Consider the following 23,190-nt stretch of genomic DNA (forward strand, 5'->3'; position numbering starts at 1 on the left):
CAGATATCGAACTCCTCATTGACGCGGCCTGAAGTACACCAGTCATCACTCCCAGAGATGAGAACGAAACCGCCTCCTGTCCAAACTGTGTCTGCAAGGCATGTCTAATTTGTAAGCATTGGAAAAAACACCGAATGTGGGAAATCAAACTCCTCCCTCAATGCTTGAAAGGACTTTAAAACTGTTCCATCATAGAACTGCTTCAAACATTGCACTCCTTTCCTCTAAGCATTTTCTCTAACATATACACCTCCCCCGAATAAGTTGTATCCCACAATGGAGTATGATTAGTCTACGGCCTGGCCCCGTTCTGCCTCTGTACACACCGCAAATAAAAGAGTTTCTTCACGCTACCGGTGAGTGCCGCTTCGTCTTCTTCAAACTATTGATTTATGTTACTATACCACTTCAGCTGAGCACCACCTATCAGACTGTGCTCTTCCAGTGCTTCAGCTGGCCATAGCCATTTGTGAAAGTGTCTCAACACCACGTTCCCTCCTCCGGTATCGCCCAATCCCCAATCTGTTGATAATGAGCAGCCAAAAATCCCAAATAGGTTTTAGCAGTAATATGGCAAATTTAAGTTCTGCTCAAAACCTTAACCCAAAAACCTATTTACTATAGGTGGAAGTTACAAATTATAGTTACAACTGTATATGTAATCAGGCTGATTGCAAAATCCAGAACACTTCCATTAATATTTGAAAATTTAAAAAATAAAATATATATTTTTTATTTTATTACTTTACTGAGGACATCACAATTGTGCGCTGGCCGGGCCGTGCGCACAAAGCTGTCGAGGACCTGGAGCTGGCACCTGCGCACATGAAGACAGAATGGGGAGCTCGGAATGGGGAGTAGTTTTTTTATATACCCAAGTATAAACTGAGTATAAAAAACTTGGCTTATACTCAAGTATATACGGTATCTTTGTACATTTAATAAAAAATCATCAAAAGAGAAGAGAAAATAGTAGAAAGAACAGCTTGGCCATTTCTATTACTGTGTATTTTCTATGGTTAAAGCTCTATTAAACAGTCTCTATTCCTCAGATTTACCTTCATTTGAAAACATGAACAAGAAACAATATATAATGGCGACACAGTTCACACACGTCCATTTTAACTAAAAATAGCCTCACGCTTCCCATTATGTGGAGCAGGCAGCAGAATGCAGCTATTCTCTACAATCAATAGGCTCTCTGCAGGGCGGTCTGCCCTATATTTAGAACACTGTGAACTAAGGCACATCAGCAGCAGTGTCGTTTTACACCCATACCTGGCAACAATTATCCTTTTATTTAATAGAAGGTCAAAATATTTAACAAAATTGGCCTTGTACATTGCTAGAAATAATAGCTTGGTGTTTAACTGGCAATTAAATCTTGTGGTGAAAGCATTTTCAGATGTATTAGCAGAAAAGGACTCATCTTCTATTCAGCAAAGCCTTATTTATAGTTCTTGGGGACATAACTGTCACATATAGGGTATTCACCAGTCTATGGCCTATATTTTCTAGTTATTATATTATGTGACTCCCATTTGAGGTGTTTCTCTTTACATAATGATGCTGTACAAGACAACAGGAACTATTGAATCACAGACACTGTAGTTCATGGCTGTCAACTAATGTTCCAATACCATAGCACTAATACGCCTCTTTATGGGCACATTCTTTCTGTCCTGTCAGATACAGTGATGCAGACACTTAAGAGCAAAGTTCAACAGAAAACTGGCAAAGCCAGTTGAGTCCCACCGCACTATAACTGAACCAGCCGCAGCTCCGCAAGGATAGAGCAGGTCCTATTTCTGACCTCATTTGCGATGCGCTTGCTCATCTTCCTACGGAGAGGAGTGAACAGCGCTCCTATACACAAGTATGAACAAATGCTCCTCTGACTATGTTTTATGATAGGAATGTGCTGCTGCTTAACTTGAAACCCCCTAAAGTTCACACTTCATCTCAGGTCTGACTGCATAGCCCTGATTAATGCTGATCTCTTTGAATTAGTCTCTCTCACCAGTGTGTGTATAGTGTATGCCTGTGTGTGTTGTGTCCGATGTCAAAATACTCATATGTACACATATGTTGGTTCTCCTCTCTCATCGCCCAACCCATGCTCTTCAATCTCACCAGTGATCTTAGATTATTGTCTTCTTAAATTCTAACCTCGCACTCACGTCTCCAGCCTTCTCCATAGCCGTACCAATTCTCTGGAATGCCCTACCCCAAACTACCAGACTAATATCCAACCTCAAAAGCTTCAAAGGGGTTTTACCATCATTAAACAGGCCTATCACACTCACTAACCCATACTGTGTTCCCCTCTTGTCTGTTATCAAGTAAACACCAGATACCAAGCTACAGGCTTCTCTGCGGTCCCATTAACCTTGGACTATTCTATACCGCTTGTGTCACCCCCTCATCCTCATAGACTGTAAGCTCTTGCAAGCAGGGCCCTCATTCCTCTGGTTCATATGACCATGTTTTTTACTATGCAAAGTCTTATTTTACTTCTATATGTTCCCCTACAATCTGTAAAAGGCTATGGAATTTGATGGTGCTATATAAATAAAGCTTCATTATTATTCATTTTGTTCCATTTTATTTTGTGTTTTTTACTTTGTGTTTTGCACATTGTATTGCTCCGGTATCACTCTATGCATTGATTTGACATCTATGGGTCTGCTCTCATTCGAGGTTGTTTAAAATTCAAAACAAAGTCTTCACAAAAAGCTACAACCTAGACCACATTTATTATCTACAGACTCCCATGCAGCTTAGAACACAGGAGACTTTAACCTGTAGCAGATGAAAAGCCTATTTTGGGTGACTCAAAAGTCTGGGACCACACCATAACCTAGCAGTTGCAATGGGCACTTTCCCTTGGGATCAATAAGTTAAGACCACACAACAATGAGGACTGTGGAAGCAAGTAAATACTGCACATAAAACTGCAAATTGATTTTGAAAAATAGAAAATGATTCTTCAAGTCTCATGACCCATTTCAGTCTCATATCAAAACGGACACCAAGATGCTCATAGGGTTCTACAGTGTAGAAAGAAACATGTCCTTCTGGTACATACATTTGACATGTACATATTTGGATACCTTTTCAATTAAAATAGTATCCACATGTACCTTAAAACATAGGAATTTTGTTACAATAGGTCTGTGTAGCTGGATTTAAATGAAGAAGAATTAACACTTGGGCTCTGTTCACAACTGCACTGCTGGTTCCAGTACAAACATCCACTATAGATTGTCAAAAGTCATAGGAGAATCTGACATACAGAAATAAAAAAATTATAATGAATTTCATTTTCATTGGAAGTTTAAGGGGTTTTACCAAGAACTCAGGGGGAGGGGAGTTATCAAGGTTTGTAAAGAGGCAAGGCCAGGAATCGCAACTTTTCCCCCTTCTTACGCCATCTCTACATCAAGTGGACAGGGAAGAGTATGGAGTGGGCCCCTGTGTCGTCCTATTAGCTATAGCATGGTATAGTATAATATGGTAAAATATAGTAGCAGAACTACCAAGTGTCTATCTCTTAGGCAATATTTCCCTTCCCTTTAAAGGGACTACATGTATTTGTTACATACTAGAGTAAATGTGCTTTGTCTAGTGGTTATCATATTTCTCTCTTCTTTTTTTTTAAGGTCAACTTTCTTTCCTCCAGTACAAATATCAAATGACGTCTTTTTAAAGCAGAACAAATCATAACATGCTTGCAAAACAGTTGCCAGAACCCCACCTACTACATGTACAATTAATTCAACAAGACCAGAGTCCCAGAATGAACCTACATGACCTTAAACCATTTCTTGCTACAGAAAAAAAAAGAAAAGTTGTAGCTTAACATTGTATTTATATTTCAATGACTTAAGGAACGGTTTGAGGACCAGATGGGATATATCTTTCAAGGACAGCCAGAGCCAAGCTCTTGCTAGCAGGGCCCTGATTCCTATTGTTTTATCTGATGATTATTTTATTACTCTAAAAAAGGTCCTTTTTTTCTCTATGCACCCAATTATTTGCAGAGTTATGTGGAATATGAAAGTGCTATAAAAACAAAGATTTATTATAATCAAAGACTATAGACAGTTGTTTGAAGTTCTGAGACACAAAAACTACTTTGGTGGGGGGTGTATCATGGTCTGGTTTTTAAAGTTGCTTTGTTAGGAGTGATGTTGTACATTAGATTTATCATAGTGGTTCACACTGCATATAATGCGGCAGATTTACTTACCCGGTCCTGTCGTGATCCCGCGGTGCGTTGTCCAACGAGGATACGGGTCTTCCCCGATTCACTAACAGAAATAGTCGGGAAACCCAACGGAAATGCGTCAGACGGACCCTTAGTAAATTGGCCCCAATGTGTTAAAGGGAACCTGTCATCAGGAGCCCTTTTGCTGGTTTCCTATGTCCCCATAGAAAATAGTGTGCACATTGAAAAAGGTGTCTTTATAATAAAATTGTACTTTTCCGATAGAAAATATTGCACAGTGGTGTCCGGTGTCCCAAGGGAGTGGCCAGTGAGAAGCAGTCCCCCACCCGAAAACTGCTCCATCGTGTGTCTATTCCAAATAAGAAACACCAATATATCACCCAGAGAGAAAGGTAAACATTTATTTAACTTTTTTATCGTAAAAAGACAGTTTTATCATAAAAACACTTTGGCAATGTGCACAGTATTCTCTATGGGGACATGGGGGACTTTCATTTGTTGAAAATCTGAGATTTTGGCACAACTAATTCTAAACTATTTCCTACTCCACGAAGGGAAAGGGGAGGATTTACAAGTAAATGTACGACTTTTTAAAAAGTTGCATGTCTAAAATCACATGTGGATGACCTTGTTATACCTGGCATAAGAAAAAAAATGTAAAGTGGAGAATGTAGGCAAAAGTCTAAGAAATATGTAGCAAAACGACCAATGCGACAATTCTGTGACAAACATAAAACTGGCGATGATACATTGCCGCACTGTTAGAACAGCCTATATTTATCTTGAGCTCTACTACGCTTCAACCAGGTAATTAACTTCTACAGTATAGAGCCATGTAATTCAATGCTTCAGTGAGCTGACATTTCATCTTTGGAGATCAGAACACATTCAAGAAAAAATTCTAATTACAGGCAGTCCCCGGGTTACATACAAGATAGGGACTGTAGGTTTGTTCTTAAGTTGAATTTGTATGTAAGTCGAAACTGTATATTTTATCATTGTAGTTCCCTACAATTTTTTTTTTTGCCCCAGTGACAATTGGAGTTTCACATTTTTTTGCTGTAATAGGACCAAGAATTATCAATAAAGCTTCATTGCAGACAATTTTAAGCTGATTATTGTAGTCTGGGACTATTTTAAAGCATCCAGAGAGCTTCACCAGAGGTCACAGTGGGCAGAGGGGTCCGTCTGTAACTATGGGTTGTCTGTAAGTCGGGTGTCCTTAAGTAGGGGACCGCCTGTACAGGCAGTCCCTGCAAGATTGGGTCCATCAGTTTGTTCTTAAGTTGAATTTGTATGCAGGTCTGAACTGTATAGTTTATAATTGTAGCTCCAGACAAAAGTTTTTTTTGCCCCAGTGACAATTGGATTTTCTAAATTTTAGCTGGGACCAGGGATTATCAATAAAACTTCATTACAGACACCTTCCAGCTGATTATTGCAGCCAGGTACTAAAGTAAAACATCCAGAGAGCTTCACCAGATTTCACAGAGGGCAGAGGGGTCCGTCTTTAACCACGGGCTGTCTGTAAGTCAGGTGTCCTTAAGTAAGGGACCACCTGTAAACGGTTTAGGAAAAAGGAGTACGATATGTGGACAAAAGAAAAAACATGCTATATGCACAGTATCATTTGGGATCATTCATCCAGGCTGGTATGCCAGAACCGCCAGGAATTGCAACTATTTCCTCACGAACACCCCCTCCACACCAAGTGGCCATAGAAGGGCATGAAGTGGACTGGGCATTCCTGCCAAGCATATTCACACTAGCTATCGTTCTATTTTTACAGTGCAATTGTGCAACAGACAGAACCTAGTCGGAAGCCGGATCTCTTATCCTGTGGAACGTCAATGATTATCATTGTAACCCCCCCCCCCCCCCCAAAGTTTGTCGGGGGGAGGGGGGGGAGCAGGACTTTCCTGGACCCTAACCTCAAGCCCAATCAGGTCCCCTGCCAGAGACAAGAAACCACTAAGGCAGGATTGGAGGAGCCCATTTTTCGACCATTTCTCTCGTGGTGCCATCTTGGAGAAAGAAGGAGGGAAAAAAATATAAAAAATATGAAAAATACATTTAAAAAATTATAATAATAAAATATGTATTTTATATAAAATTTGATACAAAATAGAACACAAATTAGAGTAAAAGAACCAAATCCTGTGTCCCAAAAATGCAATCATTTTTATTAATGCTAATTAGTTTCTACATGATAAAAGGACCTCTGATGATGCCAGGATTGTGGAGTGGTGAGTGTTTTCATCTTGTTCTCCTGTTTTTTTAATTACTAGAATGTACATCAAGGTTTTGTGCTGATCTGATTTCTGCAGGATCATTATAGATATCTTTAAGGCCATATTCACATGACCGTACATTCACATCCCTGTGTTACGGCCATGCACCGTGGATCGCTATGGTGAGGGGAGGGGGTCACCAGTTTTGATACCTTATCCCCAACTAGCTAGACAACCCTTATAAATGCTTTTGTATGGTCCTATAAATGTATATGCATTGTCAAGTACTATATTTTATTATTGATCTCAACGTTAAAAGCCAACACAGTTGAAAATAATCTGCCATGTCAAAGTACATACTGAAAAAATATGTTGCCGATTATGACTGTGAAAAGAAGTTATACAACAGAATGTCACATGGAGCACAAAAATTAATGAGCACATGAGTGAGCACTCATGACACTCAACCTCAGCCAATGTAATTTGCCAAATGAATAAAAAGATTGTAATCTTCTACAGTAAAGTGCCATGAGCCCATACTAGTGATACTGTAGATTAAAAGCATATGCAGAACCCTGCAGCTCATGTAAAGCCCTGGCCAAAGACTCTTAAGAGGCTGTCTCTAGGTAACCAGGCCGCAGCAGTACTTTCTCATGACACGTGTGACAGATGGAGCAGCAGGATAAAAAAAACAAAACAAAACACCAACACGTTTTCTGGGAAAACGTGAATATCAAACAATCAATTGGAGTGGAAGAAGATATACTGTTAGTCAAGTGGACCTTCTGGATGAGAAACGCACTTACTTAAAAGGACTCTGGTTAACTTCCAAGTCCATGCATGTAATAGAAAGTCACTTAGTGGATAATAAAACAATATCAGGTTTTGGTCATTTAAATGACCCATAATCTGTACAATTCCATTGAAAAGCAAATAAAATCAATAAGAATGGGAGAAATAAATAATAAAAAAAGGTGAGCATCCTCATATACTGTAAATACTCAAGTATTGTCAGGACTTGAACCAGCGGACTCCAGTGCCCCAGGCTGCAACTTTACCATCTGAGCTATGCAACTCTCTGGACAGCTCCAGTGCTGATCCTTGGGCTAGTTCTTGATCTTCTGGTTTTGGAGTCTAAGTGCAGTAACACTAAGTAATTAAGGAAGGGGTGGAGCAAAGCCAGGGAAACAGGAACTAGGAACTGGAAGATCGAGAACTAGCCCAAGGATCAGCACTGGAGCTGTCCAAAGAGTTGCATAGCGCAGTTGGTAGAGATGCAGCCTAGGACAGTGGAGTCCGCTGGTTCAAGTCCTGACAAGTATAAGCCGAGGCACCTAATTTTACCACAAAAAAAACGGGTAAACCTATTTACTGATGTATAAGCCCAGGGTGGGAAATGCATTAGTCACAGCCTCCACCCAGTATATTGCTAGCCAACCCCCTGCCCCCCAGTATAAAGTCAGCCAGCCCCACTATATAGCCAGCACCTGCTCCCTCTATATAGCCAGGCAGCCCCGCAAGGATGTAGTGCTAACCACTTAGTGACCATGCCGCCAATAATTCTTGATTTGTACTCACCCAGATGATCACCCCCGTCCTGTGCAGAGAACTGGGGATACTGATTAGTAGAGGCCTGCCTTCAGTAGGTGCCTGTTAAATTGTGCTGACTACTGTAATACATAAGTTTTGCAGTATTTTACTCTAAACAAGTGTATATGTATATATATATTTATATATTATCTAAAATAATTGAATCTAAAATTTTCTTGAAAATTTATGTGCGATTTTTAAGCCTCCAAAGACCTATTTAAATAAAATAGCATTTAAAAAAACCCTATAAAGCAGACATATGGTAAATTTTAATTAATAACTAATTCGCCGTTAGACTAAATGTATGATCGGCATAAAACTGCACATTTCTCTAAATTTTCACCAAATGTACATTTTTTTCCTAGAGATTAATGCAAAACAAATCAACCAATATATACCACTAAAGTAAAGTACAACAGGTCATGAATAAATTTATTTTGGCTTTCTTAATTTCTAATCAAATATAGTGACACATGTCATATTTGAAAAAATTGGGTTTGGCCATGAAGCTCTAATATTGCTTTGTCCAAAAGAGGACCTGTCACCCAGAATAAACCCCAGCCCCACCCCAGTAACAGCAGTGTTAAATTGCTAGATTTATCGAAAAGCTGGACCAAGCTTACAGCCGAACTTGCACTCCAACACCATATCTCGGCGGTGGCTGCCAGGCATCAAGCTGCAGTCACGGCCTCCTCGGACTGCCCCCTCATGAATACGTCAGACCGCAGTAAGCTTGGTCACTGGGCTATGTAGTGCAGTGTTTGCAAGCTTCATCAGTATGTGGCAATACAGCTAGAAATTTAACACTGCTATTACTGGCATAGGGTTAGGCAGCTGCTTACTTTATTCCTTACTTTACTTTATTCCAGGTGACAGGTCCTCTTTAAAGTGTAAGGGTGTGTATATTTATACAACCAAATTATTTTAGTTCTCCTCCCTAAAAGTTTTCCCTCTGTTTTTAAAACTGACTTTTAAAACTGTACATTACAGATGATGTTAAAGGTAGAAAAATGACCGAAATTATCAGATTTTTTTTTTACATAACAAAAATCTGGAATTTTAACAAGGGTGTGTAGACTTTTTATATCCACCAGGGGCAGATCAAGAAGAAAGAAGAAAACACATACAATATTTAAAAAGAACAAGTCATAACATACACTGCTATACAAGAATATATCATTGTCACATTAAGAAAAATGACATTTTGCTAAATTTATGTCTCTGGCTCCAGATATTCTAGAAATACTGGTTTAAAAAAAGTGCTCAATTAGATATTGTGCTAAAGACGTACAGCTCTGCTCTATACCTTCAAAACTAACATATAACATTTTGCAATGAGTAGAGACAGGAGTAATGATTTCTGTATATCATTTCCTTATATAATATATAAAGAGATTTTACAGACAAGTACATTTTCTAAAGTGGGTTGGTAGGGTTAAAGCAGCGATGACTTTCCTGTGTTGTGCAATATCTCTAGAAACCACTGAGAGTCACTCAGTTCTGGAAGACTAAAATCTCTCCACACATATCCATCCTACAGCGATCACCATTTCCTTTGGCAAAGCAGGCTTCTTGGGGGTGGGAGCTGAATTAATAGTGGATATTGATTTTTAACTGGTTTGCAAAAAGTTTTGTAATCCTGCACACAAAAGATTAACTGATCTAGCAGACTCTGTGTAGGCTATGTAATCTGAGGGCGCCATATACGGTAAATAAAGGAATTAAATTAAAGATGTCGACATCTATTCCATCCAACAATATTTGCCACAAATTTCACAGTGATATATTGCTTCATATTTAAATTTATATCTTGTTTAGATGCACCATAAATGGTCATACTTTTCACTCTGTTGAAGAAGCAGAGCTCAACTTTCCATAGCAGCAAGTACCTGTAAGGAAAAATTACTAAAAGTGCCAAATCATGCACCTCATAAAATGTACCATATTGCAGCCCGACACGCCCAGTTGGCGGGATTGGGTGGGAAGCAAGACTAGAGAAGAAGTGAATAAGTTAAAAGACTGCCGAGCTTGGAAGGGCTCGGGATCATTTACATATTTACATAAGCAAACATACCTTGAGACTGCTGTAGCTACACTGATGAGGGATCATATCTTGGTTAATCCCTGTGCTGAGTGGTTTTGCTGAAAAAAACTATTATAACATTCAGGACCTTGGGAAAGCTGGGTCAGGCTGGCTGCCTAGATAAACACATTAGACATGGAGCTTGTAATTACAAAATGGAGGTTAGTCAAGACAGGACTACTCAACCTGAGCTGGATCAATCATACACAGCAGCTGGGGGATGGTGCAGCAATTGATTATTCTGCCTTCAAGCACAACCCAGGGATTATTAGATCATCCTCTCCTGCAGTGAATAACTCATGTGCTAGGAGAAGCGCTGAACCAGCCATAGATGCAACAGAGCTTTATTAGCATAATGTTATATCTGTTTTATCATCAAAACCACTCAGCACAGGGATTAAACAAGATATGATCCTGCATCAGTGTAGCTACAGGATTCTCAAAGTATGTTTGTTTCATAATGCATCAAATCAAATGGTAGGTTTTCTTTAAAAAGTATTTTTCTTCAAACAGCTAGATTGCTGCATAAAAGAAAGGCAGCACCGGACTCCACTGCATCAGACCGACACATGAATCTCATAGTTCTCCCACTAGACCTAGCAACAGGCCTTAGGTGCAAACTCCTGTTTAAATAGGAAATGTATGTCCCCTCTTGAACAAGAGTTGTCTGGAACAGTCCCTGAACTCAGATCATGGACCTTTAACCTCACAAGTATCATGGTGGCGTGAGACTTTAGCCAGCAAGGCTAATGGAAAAACTGCCCCCTCCAACAAAAATATAAATAAATTCTAGTCTTTATTTACGGCTACATTCACACTGCCGCATGGGGGACGCATATATACGGCATACCTGCGGCATCGTACCTCGTGAAAAGATAGGAAATGTCGTATCTTCTCACAGCATATGGCGCCGTGCACCATATATCCCTATGGAGATGGACGGGGCTTAGCAGCGCTCACCTCTACTCTCCCCGCACGTTGCCATGTGCTCGCTGTACTACGGCACGGCCGGCAACGGCTGTGTGAATCCAGCCTAAGACTGTGAGCCAGGTGGAGAAGGAGGGAGCGGTTTGGCCACGCTGCACATATTGGCAGGAATAAGTACTGCCATATCTTTTGAGGCATAACCGCATGGCTCAGACATATTGCGGTGAGACACAATGTACTCATCTGCACTGTGCCCGTGCATAATGTACCTCTGACGACTGTGTGCTATTCATTAAATATGATGTTGCGGTGTCTTTTTTTCAATTATGGAGGGAAGATTTGTTCCATAGAGTAATTTACTTCAATAGGTTAACCAGGTAAAAGGTTAATTAAATTTTCCAAATATGTGAAAGAAGATGCTCGAAGGTTTGTAATAAGTACAAACTATTCACATATTGCACATAACAAATTCACCCTTATCCCTATTTTGCCAACATAAGGTGTATAATTCATAATACTGCAACTTAGCTTTCCCATCATATTTCTAAACCTTTGATTTATTTACAACTACAATTTCTTTCTTCTAGGACACATTTATCAAAAGCATTAGAGTACAATTCCCTGAGTGTACCTTTATACTTCTCCTCAGCATTCAATTTCTGTTGAAATTACTGGCTGTAATTATCTAAGCTTAATCACTCTCCCACGCTTCAGCCACTTTGAAGTCAGATTTTCATTTGTGTCATGCACTTCACCACCTAACCTTGATCTACACTGAGAAAACAATCAGTTCTGTATATGAAAAATTGACAAGTAAATAAACACCTAGCATACTTTGTAATCACCATAACATCTAATTAATAAACTGCACATTTTTCTGAATATAGTTTACAAATTTAAATTTTAGACTAAAATCTGATTTAATTACTACACTAATGGTCTCAGACTTTTAAGAGAACAAAAGGAGAAAGATCATCACAATGATGAGATAGTATAGTCTATGGCTGCCCATGTGATGCTGTCCTTCCGAATGTTAATTAGACCAACGTTAGAGGAACTGAAGACATCTAGTGTAAAACTAATTCCCACCTCGCCCACTGTGTCTTATGTCAATGGGCTGAAGGATTAAGCTGGATCTCACTATACCTACTATCTTCACCACCAGAGGATTCAGGCAGTGTTTTCTCCTCTCTCCATTTAGAACATATACACTGTAAACCAAGCCAACTATGAATGTGTATGAGAGGAGTTAGCTGGGAGAGTGATCTGCAGAACACCTTTAGAGATGGACACAACTTTGAGAAAATGTAATGGCCACTGCCCATCTTTTCCCCTTCCCTTCACAATAATTTCTGAATCGGTCACATAGCATACTTAGAAGCCTATTCCACCGTTATCTCCAGAATACATATGAGTGGAGATTTATCAAGTTTCGGAGGTAAAACGGTTCTAGTTGCCCATGGAAACCATGGAAAAATCAGAGCTCAGGTTTAATTTTATAAACAGCTGTGGGAAACTGAAAGCTGAGCTCTGATGGGCAACTAGAACAGTTCTGCTCTCAGACACCTCTGATAAATCTCCCCCATTATAACTTCAACTCTGATTTTATTTTTACTATAGGGACAGCCATTTTGCCTGCATAACAGTTAACCGCATTCAAAAATGGACAATAGAAGAAACGGCATGGGGGAGATTTATTATAAGTCTCTTAGAGCAGAACTGTTCTAGTTCTATGGCAACCAACAGAGCTCAGCTTTCAGTTTCCCACAGCTGTTTATAAAATTAAACCTGAGCTCTGATTTTTCCATGGTTTCCATGGGCAACTAGAACCATTTTACCTCCGAAACTTGATAAATCTCCACTCATATGTAGTCTGGAGATAACCGTGGAATAGTCTTCTAAGAATGCTATGTGTCTGATTGGTTGCCATGGGCAACTAGAACAGTTATGCTCTAAGAGACTTATAATAAATCTCCCCCATGCCGTTTCTATTGTCCATTTTTGAATGCGGTTAACTGTTATGCAGGTAAAATGGCTGTCCCTATAGTAAAAATAAAATCAGAGTTGAAGTTATAATGGGGGAGATTATTCAGAGGTGTCTGAGAGCAGAACTGTTCTAGTTGCCCATGGCAACCAATTAGAGCTCAGCTTTCAGTTTCCCACAGCTATTTATAAAATTAAACCTGAGCTCTGATTGGTTTCCATGGGCAACTAGGACGGTTTTACCTCAAACTTAATGATAAATCTCCACTAATGGGTTAATTTTTTTTTCCTTTTATTAGTGAAAAAAAAAAAACCTACATGATACTCTTCCTTTAAACCTGCTAGCAGATGCCAGCGTTGTATAAGTGCTAAATTCACAAATTATCTCCCAGTATGGGACCTTTACTTATTAACCATGTCTGACTAACAAGTGTGAACACTTCTTGGTTTGCGCTACACAGAGAAAACTACTTGTTCCATGTTGTATTAATGTTTTTCCACAAGGCCCAGTTTACTATTATATTTAAGTATAGTTATCCATGGTCCATCCTTATTATTTTGTATTATAGTCCTTGAAAGCCAATGAAATGCTGTAAAACATGGCCAACTCCTCCAGAGGAAAAACCACTTTTTATGATCTGGTAATAGAAAAGCTCTCTCGTTCTGACAAGTCACTATGGCTTAATAGGGAGCATGGCCAGAGGCTGTCCTTATGGGACAGCTGCTGTGTATGTTTAGACAGCAAGCTATGTTCATACTAGCCACAAGTAGCGTCCAGCATAATGCATGTCCTCTGACAAGTTAACAGCCAAGACTGATTATACAGAAGCTACAAATAAAGCTTCAGCAAGCAGCTGACCTACATCACATAATCTGACTGGATTGCTGCAGTGTGTTGGTGTACATAGGTATAATCTCTTATTTAGAAGAGAATAGAAATTTCCCCTGCAATTTACTCTTACTATAGAGCAACCACCTTAATATGCTTAGTCACGTGGTATGTAATAATATTTTACTTGTATTGCATAGTTGACAGGCGACTCTTGCTTTTGTTGGCTAAAATGTTGCTAGCTGCGCTTCAGAGCACTGCCTCTTCTACATTATTACTGTCCTATGAGCCTTAACGAGAACAAACAATTAATATTGCCAAGATCCGAATAGGAAAGGTCCCTTCAAAACTTGGTAAAACCCTACATTCCTTCTGTTAAGCAGACTGTGTGCAGGGATGGACTAAATTAAAAGAGGCCACAACAGTGAGCCAAACACTAAAGTTCCTTCAAGCAGCTGAGTAGTGTGTAGTAAGTAGTAGTAAGAGGATAAGAAAACACTGGTTCGATATTGATAGGCTACAGAGCAGCCAGCCATTTTTTTCTTACGTTCACAACACTCATTTAAAAGGAAACCTACCATCAGGAATCTACGAAGGTAGTTCTGATGGTAGATTTCTACTCCTATAATCTTCCCTACACTATCTTTAGCTAATCGTTTTACCTAGTCTAACTAAACATTTTATTTTTACTATATGCAAATTAGATTTAGAGGCGATTGGGTGTCCGAGTGCAGGGAGCTAAGGCTACTCCAAGCCCCAGCAGCATCTCTAGCTCTTCTGACCGTTGTATGCACGCGTCTCCTCGCCACAAAGATACACTTTGTATAGTGCACACACAGTTATCAGGAATCTACTTCAGTTATTAGATTCCTGATGCTAGGTTTCCTTTAGCTAGCCTGAGTGACAATATTTATACAGGCACTCGCTTGTACTTAATACAAGAACAGAAGTTATGAATTGAATAGACTAGTGATTCACCTGCGAGTATGTATAACAGTATTCATCTGGTAATTAGTCTGCGGGTAGGTATTAATCTTTATTTGTAGAACTACTGCTATGAAATGAAGGAATTACTTTTTAAATAAAAATATGAGTGAGAATACCTGGTCATGGATTGTATTTTTGTACCAGACAATCATACACACCAAAAGGAGAAAATCAGACAAATCCATTATAACAAATGTTATAAAAATGAACACTATACTCACCTTTCCGACAACTGCCGCAGGTCCACTTGCTTCTGGTGCAAGTCATGAAGTCAGCCGCTCTGAAGACGGAGACCCGAAGACGGACCCGGAGCACTGGAAGCATGAAGAGGACCTGCAGTGGGTGTCGGATATTTGGGGCAGGGGCTGGCTGGTTATATACTGGGGGTAAGGGAACTGGCTAGTTGTATACTAGAGGGTGTGGGCTGTAAACTTGAGGGCGTGGGTTGGTTAGCTGTATACTAGAGGGAGTGGGCTGGCTAGCTATATACTGGGTGGTGGGAGGGGACTGGCTAGCTATACAGCTGGAGGCTGTGACCAATGCATTCCCCACCCTAGGCTTATACTCGAGTCAATAGGTTTTCCCAGTTTTTAGTGTTAAAATTAGGTACCTTGGTTATACTTAAACAAATATATGGTAGTTTGATTTTCCCATTCTTTTGCAGATTTGCTGGTGTGCTTGAGGTCATTGTCCTGTTAAATGGTTTGGGCCAAACTTTAGTTTGTTAGATGACCTTACATTTGTGACAAAAATACTTTGGTATACGGATGAGTTCATGGTGCAAGCAATGGCCCAGATTTATCATTAGTGACTTAAAGGGGTTATCCAGGTAAACAAATTTACTTATGGCCGGGCTGGGGCGGGCTATTTAAAAATAATAAACGTGTACTTACCTCCTTGCCGCGCCGCGGTCCGTCTCATCTGTGCGCCGGTTTTATACAGGGGCACACAGGGAGCTTCCAGCCGGCCGGAAGCTCCCATCCGACACCATCCCCCAGCGCTTACAACGCTGAGAGATAGGGACGGATGGGAGGAGCCGGCCACATCGCGGACCGAAGCTCCCAGAGCACAGTTTCTGTGCCCCCGTAAAACAAACAGGGGCATGGATCAAATGGACCACGGCGTGAACATCAACGGCGCCAGAGGAGGTTTGTTATTTTTAAATAGCCCGACCATCAATAAATTTGTATACCTGGATAACCCCTTTAACTACATGCAGTAGTCCTCAAAAATCTGGCACACTCTGCATGTGCCTAACACGCTTGAACTGAGTGCACCAGTTTTTTCTGGTTCACTCAGCTTAATGAGTGAACATTACATGTAAACGTGGCAGCCTGTGTAATTTGCACCTGAACGCCCCTTTAGGTGTACAGTTTTAGGTTGCGGAGGACACACTGCATCCGAGACACAAAACTGGCACAAACACTACATAAATACATAAATGTGCTAAGCGCCCCAGAATACTGGGCCAACGAGTTGTATTTAATTTTGGAAACCAGTTTTTTTTATCATGTCCTGCCATGACTGATCTAATCTTCCAGTCACATGAAAAGAATAAACGGTAGGTCAAATTTATAATGTATCTTATCAGAGTTAAATGCCTGCTAAACTGCATGGATCTGTCTTCAGTTTCAAAAGATTTCAATTCATACGGAGGAAGGAGGGGGAGGAAGAGCCAAGTAGTGGACACAAGGTTTATTTTGTTAAATAAGGTATACCAGCAAAATGTATGTTAAAGAAACACCTTAGCTATGGGTAGATCAGAAAACATGTGCCAATTTTGCACCTCTGATGTGATAAGAATTCACCAGGTTTTTTTTTTTTGCTCCTTTGTACAACTGATAACAATAATTCACAATTGAATTTTTCTGATAAATGGGTGAATAGATTGCACATAAGTAAAGTGCTTCTCATCATAATTGGAGATAAGCATTTATATGTATAGCAAATTATAATTTACTGTAATTATAAGAACTATCAGCAATGAGCAGAAAACCCATGAAATCTAGACTTTCAAAGACTATAATTAACAGAGGGATTCACTGTGGTATTCATCAAGACAATCATGTGTTTACATGCAGTTCACTAACAAAAATGCTGCACAAGATTTGATTATAAATAGTTCCTAGAACCATTTGCAGCGTAATTAGTAATAAACACCATTTTCACAAACCTGAATTTTTTAAATAATTCCGATGCTGCATGAAAATACCATTTCTTTACCCGAGTTAAAGGAAATCTACCATCAAGTCCAGCATGATAAACCAGGGACACTTATAGATCCAGGTACCATGACTGTAGTAATCTTCTTATATTTTTATCCCCTTATTCCTTTTACAAACAACTTAAAATTATGCTAATGAGCCAGAAGGGCTCTGGGGGAGAGATCCTCCATGCTTTAGCTTCACTGGCTGTTACACTATGCAGGATCACTTACCCCTTACACTGTGTGCTAATGCCATGAGATTACATCAGGCAGAAGATGAATTAGAGTACCGAGGGAGCAAAGGGGAAGGGGTGGTGGCGAGGGTTCAACGGCCTCTAAAAAGGAGGGGCTCTGGTAACATCCCCAGAGACCTGGATCATTAGCAGAATTTTAAACGTTGGTTTTAGAAGGAAGGAGGCCATGGATAACAATAATAATTTTAAAATGATCTCCAGACTGTCAGGCATTGTGATTTCATAAATGAAACCACAGAAAAGTAAGCACGATTCAGACTACTGAAGCTGATTTGAAGTAGATGCTTAATGTATACCTATGTAAATATTAAATACTTTAATTCTAAATCTGCCAATATCATACCACAAACTTGCACAGAAAAAAAAACAAAAAAACACACACACTGGAACCTGTCCTTGCTCTATAGATTGTAAAGCCCTGACCTACTACCTAAAAAGCAACAAAGTGATCCTATAAAGCAAAAGAAAATGTTTTCTGGATAGTTACACACAATATTTGAGCAGGTGGTAACCTTCACGAAACAATTATTATTGTGCTTACATAAAAGTCCAAACAAATGAGCAATCAAAACATGTTCACAATCTTTGTACAAAGCTATGATATGTTGTTTTTATCTCTTTTCCATTTCATTTACTAATAGGAAACTAGTAACAAAGTTTACATTTGCCTGCAATAACACACACACACACTATACGGGTTTTATTTTTGACTGCAGTAATTCTACATTGAGCCAGATGGCTCAAGTATTTGATATGGAGACCATAAATTCTGCCCTAAAAATCAACCACAATCCTTGAAGGAAACCTACCATCACGGATCTACCTAACAAGGTGGATTCGGTGGCAGGTTCCTGTATTTAGTAGCAGCCCGATACATCATTTAGAAAACTTTTAGTGCTCTAGATCTACATAAAAAGTTTATCAATATGCAAATTTTCTTTAGAGGCTACTGGGTCGTGGAGTAGCTTCGGCTACACAGACAATTACACCAAGCTGCAGCGCCGCAATCTTTTCCCCGAAGCTGGAGCTACTGTGCATGCGCAGAACTTAAAGGACACCTGTCATCAAGTCTCTGCAGCTAATTCTGTCACCACTACCTGTTGGAACAGCTCACAAGGATCCATCCCAGCCTTTATCTAGTCAATTCATACATTATTCATAATAAAATCTTTTCTTTATTATGTAAATGAGGCTGGTCACATGGTCTGAGGCAGTGATGTCACCCGTTATCCCTCCCCTCTCCTCTCCTCTCCCTGCTCAGGTCTGTGTGTAGTGTATAGTAAAGCATTGCTAGTGGCTGTGCTTTATCTGCTGACCTATGCACATGTATGAGACACTGATAGTACCTGACAAAGAGGCTACAGGTGCGTGGAGTAGCCGTAGCTCCCACTTCAGGCCCAGTAGCCTCCAAACGAAAAATTGCATACTGGAACCAGCCACTGGATCTACCTTTCTAGGCAAATCTGTGATGGTAGGTTTCCTTTAAAGGGGTTTTGCCACGAAAAAAGTTAGCCCATACAATACATTTGTTAAATCGTGGGGGTCTCAGTGAAGCAGCCGGCTAGCGCACGGCCTGGCTGCCTCATTCATCCCGATGGTGCTGACTGAGATTGCAGAGTGCCTTACTTGGCAATCTCTGTCAGCCTCATAGACATGAGCAGGGCAGCCTAGACATACACGTCCTACTGCTCCGCTCATCTCTGGGAGCGACGAGGGGTCTGACTTTGGTACATCAGACTCCTCTTTCTAGTGTTCTGTGGGCGGTCCATCACTGACACCCATACCAATCAGCAATTTAGCAAATCAGACCTAAGGAGCTGGTAAAATCTGCCTCATCAGAGGCTACAACATAATGGCATAATCGACGCACTATGGACACAAGGGGACAGATTTAGCAGGAATATTTATAGTTGCCCATGGGAACCAATCACAGCTCCCCTTTAAAATATTCATGAGCACTGGTAAAATGAAAGCTGAGCTGTGATTGGTTGCCATGGCCAACTAGAAATATCCTGACTTTCAGACAGCTGGATAAATCTGCCCCAAGGGGTGCTGAAATATATTGGGACCAAACGCCAGCAGCACCGACTACTAGATGTGTCAGCAGGATGACCAATTCTAGGCCCTTCTAGGCTTCCGGTCAGAAATGGTGTAGTATTCTTTGTGATTTATGTCATGAAGACAACTTGGACTTCAACGAATCAAAGAGTACAATAGCTGGAGGAACCAAACAGAATCAACTTTGAAGTAAAGTTGACTGTAATAAAAGCAACTTAGATTTCTACCAATCAGAGAGAATAACTTAGTACAAGATATCATCAGTTTTGTTTTCTACTCATTTTGGTTATTGTCTTACACAGCAGTCTGTGCCGGAGGAGGACCAGAAAACAAAGCCAAGCGCAAAGAGCATCCAGAGGTAATCTGAAGTTTCCAATGACTGTACAGTAGACAGTGGTTTCTGAGTAAAGGTAACTAGGGCATACAATCTGCCCAGTGCTCCGAGCTGTTTTGAGGAGATTATGTTCTTGGCTGGGATTAAAACTTTGATAAAGCCACAGTATAAGGCTATAATAACATTGGTGTCAGTTTTGTTGCAGATGGCACACGCACACATAAATTTCAATGGACCCATGGCCATGAACATATTTTCCATGTGGCGATTGTAGAAAATATGAAGGACACATTATCAGTTTTTGCAGACATATGCTCAGAAACAGATTACACACACATACTGCAAGAATGGATTTGGTCTGCAGATACATTACAGTGTAAACTCAAGTGAGCTGCAGTTCCCCACTTTTCCAGCTATATCCACCGTAAAGTTTCCCGAGATTGAAGTTCCCTGAACAGGTCTCCCGCATACAGGGCCAGTTATGGATATAGCATTGTATATATATTTATTATACACACACTGCTCAAAAAAATAAAGGTAACAAAACATCACCGGCTATCTGCAGCACTTGCAGCCGGCACAGTGAATATACATGAAGGGGGCGTGCATATTTATCAAGGGATGGAGCCAGGAGGAGCTAGGCTAGTGGAGGCCTGAGCGCCTCCAGCTCATTTGCATATTTTTATAAAGAACTTTATTCAGCGTAGTGGAAGTGGAGGAACAAGACAAATGCTGCAACTTAACCCCTGAGGTAACGAGCATTGCTTTGGTGACAGTCGACCAACCATAAATCTGGGGGTAGATGTGGTTTAAACATCACAATAGAACTCTGAGTAAATCAAACTTCTGTGATATAAAACCGTCCACTTAGGCAGCAACACTAATTGACAATCAATTTCACAGGCAGTTAGCAAGACACACTCAATAAAGGAGGGGTTCTGCAGGTGGGGACCACAGACCACTTCTCAGTACCAATGCTTTCTGGCTGATGGTTTGGTCAATTTTGAATGTTGGTGGTGCTTTCAGACTTGGGGTAGCACAAACCACACAAATGGCTCAGGTAGTGCAGCTCATCCAGGATGGCACATCAATGTGAGCTGTGGCCAGATGATTTGCTGTGTCTATCAGCCTAGTGTCCAGAGGCGCTATCTGGACACAGGCCAGTACACCAGGAGACATGGAGGAGGTAGTAGGAGGGCAATAACCAAGCAGCAGGATTGCTACCTCTGACTTTGTGAAAGGAGGAACACTGCCAGCACTCTGCAAAATGACCTCCAGCAGGTCACAAATGTGCATGTGTCTGCACAAATGGTTAGAAACCAACTCCATGAGGATGATATGAGACCCCGACATTCACAGATGGGGGATGTGCTCACAGTCCAACACCGTGCATGATGCTGTATTTGCCAGAGAACACCAGGATTGGTAAATTTGTCACTGGTGCCCTATGCTCTTCACAGATGAAAGCAGGTTCACACTGAGAACATGTGACGGACGTGTCAGACTCTGGAGATGCCATGTAAAGCGATCTGCTGCCTGCAACATCTTTCAGCGTGACCGGTTTTGCAGTGTGTCAGTAATAACGTGGGGTGGCATTTCTTTGGAGGGCCGCACAGCTCTCCAAAGGTAGCCTAACTGCCATTAAGTACAGACATGAAATCCTCAAGCGCCTGGTAAGACCATATGCTGGTGCAGTGAACCCTGGGTTCCTCCAAATGCAGGACAATGCTAGACCTCATGTGGCTGGAACGCGCCAGCTTTTCCTGCAAGATGAAGGAATGGAAGCCATGGACTGGCCCGCTTGTTCCCCAGCCCTTAATCCGATTGAGCACATCTGTGATATCATGTCTTGCTCTATCCACCAACGTCACATTGCAAACTGTCCAGGAGTTGGCGGATGCTTTAGTCCAGGTCTGGGAGGAGATCCCCAAGGAGACCATCCGCATCCTCCTCAGGAGCATGCCAAGGTGTTGTACACGGGGAGAGGGGTCATACAAATGGGGAGCAAGTATATCACTATTCTGGCTGGCTTACTCGCCGTCTTTTTGGAACTTTCCCGATGCAAGGCAGCGAAGGAGCACCAGAAGAGTAGAGCAAAGCTTAATTTTATTTTATTTATTTTTTTTAAAAGCCCTCTCCCTTCACCCTGCTGCATTTTAGACAACCCCTTCAGGGAGGTTACATTAAAATAGGTTTTAATACAATTCTCTTCGATTGAAGTACGAGAATCAGGGAAAATCTTAACCATGATTGTTTTTATTGCTTTTATTATTATGCTTTCATTTGAAAGAGGTTAACTGAGTTTTTTCCACACTTGCATGTTTGTGCATATACTTTGGTGCTCTCAGTGATAATGGAGTCCTTTATCACCAATGTACTACATCTAAAACTGATCCCAGCTGTTGACAGACTTTCCTGGCTAACTATACACAGACATCAAACAAATAGCAGATTATGATATTTACCCTGTAAAAAGATAACATTTAGATTTAGGTGAAAGGTAAAAAGGTGTCAATGCACTGTAAAACTGAACACAGATTATGCTTGATTCAAGAATACTAATGCAAGTTTCTGATCATTACTATGTCTGAACATCGATTTAGATACTGATTATACTTTAGAGTACTGCTTGAGAATACACACTTTTTATAAATAATTTATAATTTTTGATGATGCATGAACTTTAAACATTATACTTCTAGAAAGTTTTATGGCTTATTGTAAAGGCATTAGTAGTTAGGACAGGAGAAAATGGAAAAATGGCACATTACCTACCGCCATCCCTTTGTGACCACCTTCTTTCTGGATAGGAAATGGTAAAGAGGCTTCATCAACCACTGTGGGCTAGCCACTGGCCCAGCACCTCCCAGAGGGAACATTACATTGCAAACACATGTGCCACTCGGACCAGTGTTACTTTTTCCTGTAAGTCAAGGAAACCCCAACATCAACACTACCAAGCCTTGTTACCTTCCAAATTTCACCAGATACAGGCCATTACACCAGGGCTTGGACCCGGGTGTAGCATATGTTCCGTTGGCGAGTGCCCCACACCCCTCTTCTCTCATAGGGAGGAGTGCTTAAAATCATTGTGTGAATCATCTAAAATTGTAGATTTAAAGAGGACCTGTCACCATGTAATCATCGGACAGCTCGCAAAGTGGTCCAATGTATTCATGAGGGGGCGGTCCGAGGCGCTGCCTCTTCCCCGGACCGCCCCGCCCGCTCCTAGCCACGTCCCAACCCTGCCCCCTCATGAATACATCGGACAACTTTGCGAGCTGCCTAACAATTACACTGTACCCAATCGCAGTGTTAGGCTATATTCACACTACCGTTGCCCGCCCGTACCGGGCAACGGCAGTGCACAGGCAGAGGAGGAAGAGGTGAGCGCAGCTCACCCCCGCCCCTCTCCATAGCAACCTATGGCGCACGGCGCCGTATTACGGGAAAAGATAGGACAGGTCCTATCTTTTT

General features: G+C 40.8%; 1 protein-coding gene across 1 annotated transcript in view; it reads right to left on the minus strand.

The window, feature by feature from the left end:
• The window catches only part of LONRF2 (LON peptidase N-terminal domain and ring finger 2), a 53,442-nt gene that overhangs the window by 24,465 nt on the left and 5,787 nt on the right, over window positions 1-23,190 (minus strand). The window lies entirely within an intron of this gene.

Source organism: Engystomops pustulosus, chromosome 2 (genome assembly GCF_040894005.1).
Source record: "Engystomops pustulosus chromosome 2, aEngPut4.maternal, whole genome shotgun sequence".
In the NCBI taxonomy this organism is placed as follows: Eukaryota; Metazoa; Chordata; class Amphibia; order Anura; family Leptodactylidae; genus Engystomops; species Engystomops pustulosus.